Genomic DNA, 9789 nt, shown 5'->3' on the forward strand with positions numbered 1-9789 from the left:
TATTCTCCCATGGAGACGATCGTAGAGATGCTGGATGTAGTCCTGTGGAACGGCTTGCCATGCCATTTCCACCTGGCGCCTCAGTTGGACCAGCGTTCGTGCTGGACGTGCAGACCGCGTGAGACGACGCTTCATCCAGTCCCAAACATGCTCAATGGGGGACAGATCCGGAGATCTTGCTGGCCAGGGTAGTTGACTTACACCTTCTAGAGCACGTTGGGTGGCACGGGATACATGCGGACGTGCATTGTCCTGTTGGAACAGCAAGTTCCCTTGCCGGACTAGGAATGGTAGAACGATGCGTTCGATGACGGTTTGGATGTACCGTGCAATATTCAGTGTCCCCTCGACGATCACCAGTGGTGTACGGCCAGTGTAGGAGATCGCTCCCCACACCATGATGCCGGGTGTTGGCCCTGTGTGCCTCGGTCGTATGCAGTCCTGATTGTGGCGCTCCCCTGCACGGCGCCAAACACGCATACGACCATCATTGGCACCAAGGCAGAAGCGACTCTCATCGCTGAAGACGACACGTCTCCATTCGTCCCTCCATTCACGCCTGTCGCGACACCACTGGAGGCGGGCTGCACGATGTTGGGGCGTGAGCGGAAGACGGCCTAACGGTGTGCGGGACCGTAGCCCAGCTTCATGGAGACGGTTGCGAATGGTCCTCGCCGATACCCCAGGAGCAACAGTGTCCCTAATTTGCTGTGAAGTGGCGGTGCGGTCCCCTACGGCACTGCGTAGGATCCTACGGTCTTGGCGTGCATCCGTGCGTCGCTGCGGTCCGGTCTCAGGTCGACGGGCACGTGCACCTTCCGCCGACCACTGGCGACAACATCGATGTACTGTGGAGACCTCACGCCCCACGTGTTGAGCAATTCGGTGGTACGTCCACCCGGCCTCCCGCATGCCCACTATACGCCCTCGCTCAAAGTCCGTCAACTGCACATACGGTTCACGTCCACGCTGTCGCGGCATGCTACCAGTGTTAAAGACTGCGATGGAGCTCCGTATGCCACGGCAAACTGGCTGACACTGACGGCGGCGGTGCACAAATGCTGCGCAGCTAGCGCCATTCGACGGCCAACACCGCGGTTCCTGGTGTGTCCGCTGTGCCGTGCGTGTGATCATTGCTTGTACAGCCCTCACGCAGTGTCCGGAGCAAGTATGGTGGGTCTGACACACCGGTGTCAATGTGTTCTTTTTTCCATTTCCAGGAGTGTACTTCTTCTTTGATGAAGGAATTTTGGAAAACTTTGTTTAGTTACTCCAGTTTAGTGACATTAACATCGGTAATTTTACCAATGGTATCTTGCAGTGAAGGTATTGATTGCGTCTTGCTGCTGGTTTACTTTACATACGAGCAGAAACGAAACGCAGTTTTCTGCGAAGAAAAAAAGCTTTAACTGTTATGTCTGTACCTTTCGTGAACCCCATGTGGTGTAATTAGGGAGTGAGTCATACGTTGTGATTTTTTTATCCGTGCACTTTTAATATGCAATGCCCGTCATAGGAATCGGTTTGTGACTGCCTAGCATCTATACTCACTGCTAAACAATCATTTGTAGTTGTTGTTGAGGAGATGTGCTCATTATAAGGGAAAGCACTGGGGTTATTGCGATTTACAGTTCATCGTTGAAATGCAGTTTTGACTACTTCGAAGTATTTTAATTAGCTCATGAAGTTTGTTGTAACTGATTACCCGCAGTCCAAAAGGCACAATGATGTACACAATTAAAATAGGAGAAGAAAAATCTGACGATCATTACTCTACATTAAGGTTGACTTTAGCCTTAAAAGGCGTACTTAGTGTTGCCACCAAAATATTTGATTACGTTCTCAATGATATAAAATGTCTTACAGACAAGATATTTTTCAAAAAAATTCTTCTGGTCAACCTCTTCTGTTCCGTAGAAGAATTTCTGTTTTTGTAATTTGTAAAAGGTGTTAGGTAGAAATTACTAACTTTCATATGAACGAAAAAAATTGTAAATTGTCAATATGTAGCCGTATTTACATATGAATGTGTAATGTGAATGTAAAATAACTCGTTGTACTTCATTACTGTCATTCGTACAAATGATTCTTCGAACTAACTCAATTACCATCCAATTCGGAAAAACAGAATTTTCAAATAGTATAAAGACATCCTCGTGATATGTTTATTAAGATGCTAGCGTTTCACACTCGTTTAATAGAGAATCAAGATGCATCCCGCCCACGTTCGTCCGAAACTCTAGAAGATGCAAAGAACAAACAGATTGAAATCTTTTATTAACGTTGGTATTGTTTCTGTAATACGTCTGTAGGGGAGACCAGACACGCTCCAGTAACTCTAGCCATCATAAAAAAATATTCGAAGTGACCACTGTTCTATAGCACGGCTAGTCAATCTTCAACTGCCGCCCACTGCTATATCGCTGTTAGTAGAAAAGTTTCTATCCGCCTACCGGTTTCAGTAACGGTGATTTATAATTTAGAGAAGTAACTTTACTTTATAAAATGTGCAAAGTAAGGTTGCCCTAAGTTATAATATACAGGGTGTTTCAAAAATGACCGGTAAATTTGAAACGGCAATAAAAACTAAACGAGCAGCGATAGAAATACACCGTTTGTTGCAATATGCTTGGGACAACAGTACATTTTCAGGCGGACAAACTTTCGCAATTACAGTAGTTACAATTTTCAACAACAGATGGCGCTGCAAGTGATGTGAAAGATATAGAAGAAAACACAGTCTGTGGGTGCGACATTCTGTACGTCGTCTTTCTGCTGTAAGCGTGTGCTGTTCACAACGTGCAAGTGTGCTGTAGACAACATGGTTTATTCCTTAGAACAGAGGATTTTTCTGGTGTTGGAATTCCACCGCCTAGAACACAGTGTTGTTGCAACAAGACGAAGTTTTCAACGGAGGTTTAATGTAACCCAAGGACCGAAAAGCGATACAATAAAGGATCTGTTTGAAAAATTTCAACGGACTGGGAACGTGACGGATGAACGTGCTGGAAAGGTAGGGCGACCGCGTATGGCAACCACAGAGGGCAACGCGCAGCTAGTGCAGCAGGTGATCCAACAGCGGCCTCGGGTTTCCGTTCGCCGTGTTGCAGCTGCGGTCCAAATGACGCCAACATCCACGTATCGTCTCATGCGCCAGAGTTTACACCTCTATCCATACAAAATTCAAACGCGGCAACCCCTCAGTGCCGCTACCATTGCTGCACGAGAGACATTCGCTAACGATATAGTGCACAGGATTGATGACGGCGATATGCATGTGGGCAGCATTTGGTTTACTGACGAAGCTTATTTTTACCTGGACGGCTTCGTCAATAAACAGAACTGGCGCATATGGGGAACCGAAAAGCCCCATGTTGCAGTCCCATCGTCCCTGCATCCTCAAAAAGTACTGGTCTGGGCTGCCATTTCTTCCAAAGGAATCATTGGCCCATTTTTCAGATCCGAAACGATTACTGCATCACGCTATCTGGACATTCTTCGTGAATTTGTGGCGGTACAAACTGCCTTAGACGACACTGCGAACACCTCGTGGTTTATGCAAGATGGTGCCCGGCCACATCGCACGGCCGACGTCTTTAATTTCCTGAATGAATATTTCCATGAGCGTGTGATTGCTTTGGGCTATCCGAAACATGCAGGAGGCGGCGTGTATTGGCCTCCCCATTCGCCAGACATGAACCCCTGTGACTTCTTTCTGTGGGGACACTCGAAAGACCAGGTGTACCGCCAGAATCCAGAAACAATTGAACAGCTGAAGCAGTACATCTAATCTGCATGTGAAGCCATTCCACCAGACACGTTGTCAAAGGTTTCGGGTAATTTCATTCAGAGACTACGCCATATTATTGCTACGCATGGTGGATATGTGGAAAATATCGTACTATAGAGTTTCCCAGACCGCAGCGCCATCTGTTGTTGAAAATTGTAACTACTGTAATTTCAAAAGTTTGTCTGCCTGAAAATGTACTGTTGTCCCAAGCATATTGCAACAAACGGTGTATTTCTATCGCTGCTCGATTAGTTTTTATTGCCGTTTCAAATATACCGGTCATTTTTGAAACACCCTGTATAATAGCAATTTTTACCAAACACTTTGTCAAATTTTATGAAAATATAACGGAAACAGTTTTAAAATCCCTATCGCCTACCATCCATCATGGAAGTCGGAACGCGCACAAATTGACGGTAGCGATCAGGCTGACTACTACTGTTCTCTAGGGTGGAGAGCACAGAAATTTTGAAAATAAATAATAATAAAGCTGATTAATCATCTTTTCTTTTCCCCGTAAAAGTCAGTCGAGATCCTTCCAGTCTAACGAAGAAATAAATAAATAAATGCTGTAGTAGTGGTGTAATGGAATTACAATCTTTATAACATTTGGCAGCTACTGAACTCAAGCTATAAGACTATGGATGAGTGAACTCACATGTTATTGATATTGAAATCTTCCTCCTCTCTGTGCCGTGCCAAGTTAAATACATCTTTTGCGAGATGTCTCAAATAATTTAAATTCTCAGCGTTCCTACTGGTAGCGCCTTGTTATCAGATGTGACCGATGCGGGTGTAACATCAGTGAAAAAGCCCCATTTACTACTGTAATAATATAATTCCGGGTTATTAGACGAAACAACAAATGCAGATAATGTGCAAGTCTTTCCATTTCTACGATTATCAGTGACTATTTCGGTTTTGCTTTTCTCCTATGCGCCAGGTCACGGTAGACACTGCTCTACCTCCCATGTTGTGGTTTATTCATAATGAGAAGGCAGCTCATTATTCTCGCTACTCCGTCTGTCGACACGGAATGGCAGTGAAACTGTGCTTGTAGTTGGCCAAGTAAGCCCTAACGATATTATTTCCTTGTGCTTGCGAAATACCCATTGTGTAGTGTAACTGGTTTCTTCAGACCTTGCATAAGAGCAGTCAGACAAAGGAGAAGTTGTGTGTTATACGAGTCATTTTCTAGTGAAGAATTTGCCTCTGCACGTGGCTTGTACTGTTTTGCTCGACTGCGGAGCGCACGTGTTTTGCTACAGTGGTTTGCGACTGGTTTAAGTGGCAGTAGCTAACGCCAATTACTTGCAGTTTCCCACCAGGTTACGTACCTCGATTACCGAGAAAAATGACGAGGAAACATCTTGATCGGCGTGAAAACTCTCGATAAACTTGTCTGACTGCGGCTAATTGAAAACGGGACGGCTACAGGGAGGAGTAAGAAATTATGTTGTGTGTCAAATTGCGTTCAGAGTAGTTGAGAATCGCTATGTGTAGTGCTCTTTATTTACAATCGACTATATTCCTTCAACAGAAACTAAACCTTTTTTACGATACGGTTTTTTTTCTAAGACAGGCGTTCATGATTTCCACCAAGAAAGTTTTCACAGTTAATATTTCCTAGGTGTGATTATTAAGAATTTCACACTCAACCGAAGATCCAACGATACTGCTTTCACTAACCAAATAATGCAACAAAATTTCAGAGAACAAATTCATAAATTTTACACGGCCGTCATAAATCTTTTCAAGGTCTTTGACTGAATAAAGCGAGATAGTCTTTGGAAGATCCTGGGAGTAACTGTCTGACCACAAAAATACACTGGAGTTCTTCGACTGCTGCAAGACAAAATGAAAGGCTCTCTTCTTTCCAGTAGTGGAGAGCGATTACGATTTGAAAATCTCATAAAGGTTAAACAGGGAAATGTAATCACCCGAAATGATTCATTTTGTGAAAGTCAAATTCCGCCTGCTACAGGACAATCTCAAAAGATCAAAGGACAAAGGAAGGTATGCTAATGACAATACCCTTTTCTCGCCAACTCGGAAGATGATCTACAGGCTATTCTAAATACTTTTAATGATGCTTATAAAAGAATTGGTCTTGATCTCAATACGAAAACAACCCTTTATTATACCAATCAGTTCCTCCTGCCACCATAAACACTGGTGAAGCTATGCGGAACTTCGAAAATTTTCTCTCTCTCGGCAGTCATGTAGCGTCAGTTACAACCTTTGACGCTGAAATCCAACATCGCCTCCAACGTGCTAGCAAAATTTCCGATCGCCAACGATAAAGGGTTTCCGCTAGTCATAAAAATCAGTACCATGACTCACCAGTAGGTGTGCCAGTCTACTCTAACACAAAGCCTAACTTCCTTCTGTGAATTGTGCTCCACTTTCAGAAGACAAATAATTTTCATGGACAAATAACATCAGTGCTGTCTGAAGAGAATCCGTACACGAGAGGACTTCGAAATCTGTTACACATTTACGGCAGGCCAAGTAGCTTTTGGGCAACGGCCTTACCGCAGTGGATACTCCGGTTCCCGTCAGATCACCGAAGTTAAGCGCTGTCGGGCGTGGCCGGCACTTGGATGGGTGACCATCCAGCCGCCATGCGCTGTTGCCATTTTTCGGCCTCGTGATGCCAATTGAGGAGCTACTCGACCGAATAGTAGCGGCTCCGGTCATAGAAAACCACCGTAACGACCGGGAGAGCGGTGTGCTGACCACACGCCTCTCCTATCCGCATCCTCAACTTAGGATGACACGGTGGTCGGATGGTCCCGGTGTGCCACTTGTGGCCTGAAGACGGAGTGCAAGTAGCTTTTACTGAATATCGCGCTACACTTCAAAGAGGACAAATACATGATTCTATTGTTCAGCATTGTCACCAAGATTCTGGAAACAATGGTCGGAACGTTTTACCAGTCATTCATTTCCTTAACGATAGAAATCCTCTCCTTGGTTACGAATCCATTCGAGAACCACTGTATGTAGGACCTCGTAGCTGCAAAATCTCTTTCGCCACCCTCTTCCCGTCAAGATGATTTTTCAATTTGCCGAAAGGACGAAAAACGCATTTTGCTAGATCTTGACATCAAGATTAGTGTCACGGACGTCTGTGCTGCATTAATCAAATTGCTGGCACCACTTCATTTCAGCTTGAAGCGACATTGCATTTCGTCCGTACACTCCCAGAATTTGACGGCGAATCTGTGTGCAGTTTAGACGTTTCCTCCTCAGGAATCGTACTATACAGCGTACCTCACCTTTGGAGCACGTTTCCAGTTGCCGCACCAAATCACTCCCGCACTGCGATGCACCTATTACCCGTATCGCAGCAAAACTGTGTCTCCAGGAAACCCGAAATATTTGCTCTGATACTGCGTCACTCTTATTACATCATGATCTTAGCGTGGGACCACAAGTATAACTTACGTTTTGAGCCGCGCGGGATTAGCCGAGCGGTCTTAGGCGCTGCAGTCCTGGACTGTGCGGCTGGTCCCGGAGGAGGTTCGAGTCCTCCCTCGGGCATGGATGTGTGTGATTGTCCTTAGGATAATATAGGTTAAGTAGTGTGTAAGCTGCCATAAGATAACATTGGTTTCTCCAGACCACGTTACCGAAAATCAAATAGACCACATAGTCATAAGCCGCAAGTTCCGACACTCTCTGTTAGATGTCAGAAATAGAAGAGGGTCAGACGTTGGAAGTGACCACCACCTAGTTTTGGCGGAATTCAGACTGAAGATAGTGGCAAATAGAACCAAGCTCAATCATAGGTGCAAGAAAATAGAGGTGGCAAGATTAAAAGACCAACAGATCAAAGAAACATTTGCCCTTGAACTAAAAAACAGATTCCAGGTCCTCTATGAAGAAAACTTTATGGAAGAGGGAATTGAAACGTGCTGGCAAAAAATCAAGAACTGTTATTTAGATGTGGGAGAAAAAATCCTAGGATTTAAGGCACATCAAAGGAAGGAATGGAACTCCGATGCTACGTGGAATGAAATCAGCCACAGGAAAGAACTAAAACTTAAGTTAAATTTTTGTAAGACAAGAGCGCAGAAGAGCGAAGCGCATAAAGAATACATGGAGGCAAACAAAAAAGTGAAAACATTGCTACGTCGAGATAAAAGGAAATGGATAGATGAGCAAGCAAAATTAGCAGAAGAGGCAGCAAGACAAGAAAATATGAAAGACCTCTACAACATTACCAAATGGTTGTCAATGAAGAACTTCAGACATGAAGGACCAGTTAAGAACAAGAATGGTGTGATGCTTACAACTCAACAGGCACAGCTACAGAGATGGGAGGAGTACTTCAGGGAACTGTTAAATTGTGAAGACAACCAAGAGAAACAAGTACGAGATGTTCCAGAGGAAGTCGAAGAAGACCAAAATATAAATTTGCAGTGCCCCACAATGGACGAAATTAGGATTGCCTTGAAAACACTAAAATATACAAAGGCTCCAGGCCTAGACAACATAGCACCGGAGCTCTTAAAAGCCGATACTGAAAGTACTGTTAAAATGCTCCATCCTTTGCTGAAGCATATTTGGCTTGAAGAGAAATCTCCAAAGGAGTGGAAAAATGGCTTGGTGGTAAAGCTCCCAAAAAAGGGAAATTTGTCAGACTGTAACAACTGGCGTGGTATTACATTGTCGTCAGTGCCCAGTAAGGTCCTCACCAGAATTATTTTAAACAGAATCAAAGAATCCCTTGAAAAGCGACTGCGTAAAGAACAGGCCGGTTTTAGGGCACAACGCAGCTGTGTTGATCTTATTAACACTCTTAGGATCATCTTAGAGCAAAGCAAAGAATTCCAAGCAACCATGTACCTGGCATTCATTGATTTTCAAAAGGCCTTCGATTCCGTGAAACATAAAGTGCTCTGGCAGCTGTTGCGGAAGTATGGCATACCACAGAAGATCTTAAACATCATAAAAGATCTATAGGATGGCTACGAATGCTGCATACTCCACAAGGGAAATATGACAGAGCCCATAAAAGTAACAATTGGAGTCCGGCAGGGTTGCATTTTGTCACCAACACTTTTTCTACTCATTCTAGACTCTGTTATGAGAAGAGTCACAGCAGGCAGGAGACGAGGAATCCAATGGGGGATCCACGAACGTCTGGAGGATTTGGATTTTGCAGACGACATAGTTTTATTAGCTCCAAGGCTGACTGATATGCAAGCTAAATTAAGCTTGCTGAAAGAAGAAGCAGAGACTGCTGGCCTCAAGATAAATACAGGCAAAACAAAGGAAATGAGAGTAAATTCAGGTAACATGGAGACGCCCCTGTTAATAGGTGAGCAGCGAGTGGAGACTGTCAACTCATTCCTGTATCTGGGTAGTATAGTGGCGGAAGATGGTGGAGCTGGAGATGACGTGAAAAACCGCATTAAAAAGGCAAATGCTGCCTTCATACAATTGTATCCAATATGGAAAAATAGAAATATCACATACAAAACAAAAGTCCGTATTTTTAATACAAATGTGAAGGCTGTCCTTCTGTACGCCAGTGAATGCTGGAAAATGGATAAAAAGATAACAATCCAGTTACAAAGCTTCATAAATAGATGTCTTCGACGCATCATGAATATCTGGTGGCCAGAAAAAATATGTAATGAGGAGCTCTGGCGAAAAACAAACCAGATACCTATAGAAGACCAGATACGAGAGAGAAAGTGGGGCTGGTTGGGGCACACCTTGAGAAAACCAGATGGAGCCATCGAGAAAAAAGCATTGGAATGGAATCCCCAGGGAACAAGGAAGAGAGGAAGCCCAAGGGGCACATGGAAGAGGACAGTGGAAGGGGAAGCAAAAAGAGTTGGCAAGACCTGGGAAGAATTGAGGCAAATGGCCAAAGACAGAGACGGATGGCGAGTTCTCCTGGATGCCCTATGCCCCCATAGGGGCCAAAGGAATTAAGTCAAGTAAGTCAAGTGTGTAAGCTTAGGGACTGATGACCTTTGCAG

At 44.4% G+C, this 9789-nt stretch overlaps 1 pseudogene; it reads left to right on the plus strand.

The window, feature by feature from the left end:
- The first annotated feature begins 6311 nt into the window (after window positions 1-6311).
- On the plus strand, window positions 6312-6428 carry LOC126177428 (5S ribosomal RNA; annotated as a pseudogene).
- Window positions 6429-9789: the final 3361 nt, after the last annotated feature.

Source organism: Schistocerca cancellata, chromosome 3 (genome assembly GCF_023864275.1).
Source record: "Schistocerca cancellata isolate TAMUIC-IGC-003103 chromosome 3, iqSchCanc2.1, whole genome shotgun sequence".
Classification (NCBI taxonomy): domain Eukaryota; kingdom Metazoa; phylum Arthropoda; class Insecta; order Orthoptera; family Acrididae; genus Schistocerca; species Schistocerca cancellata.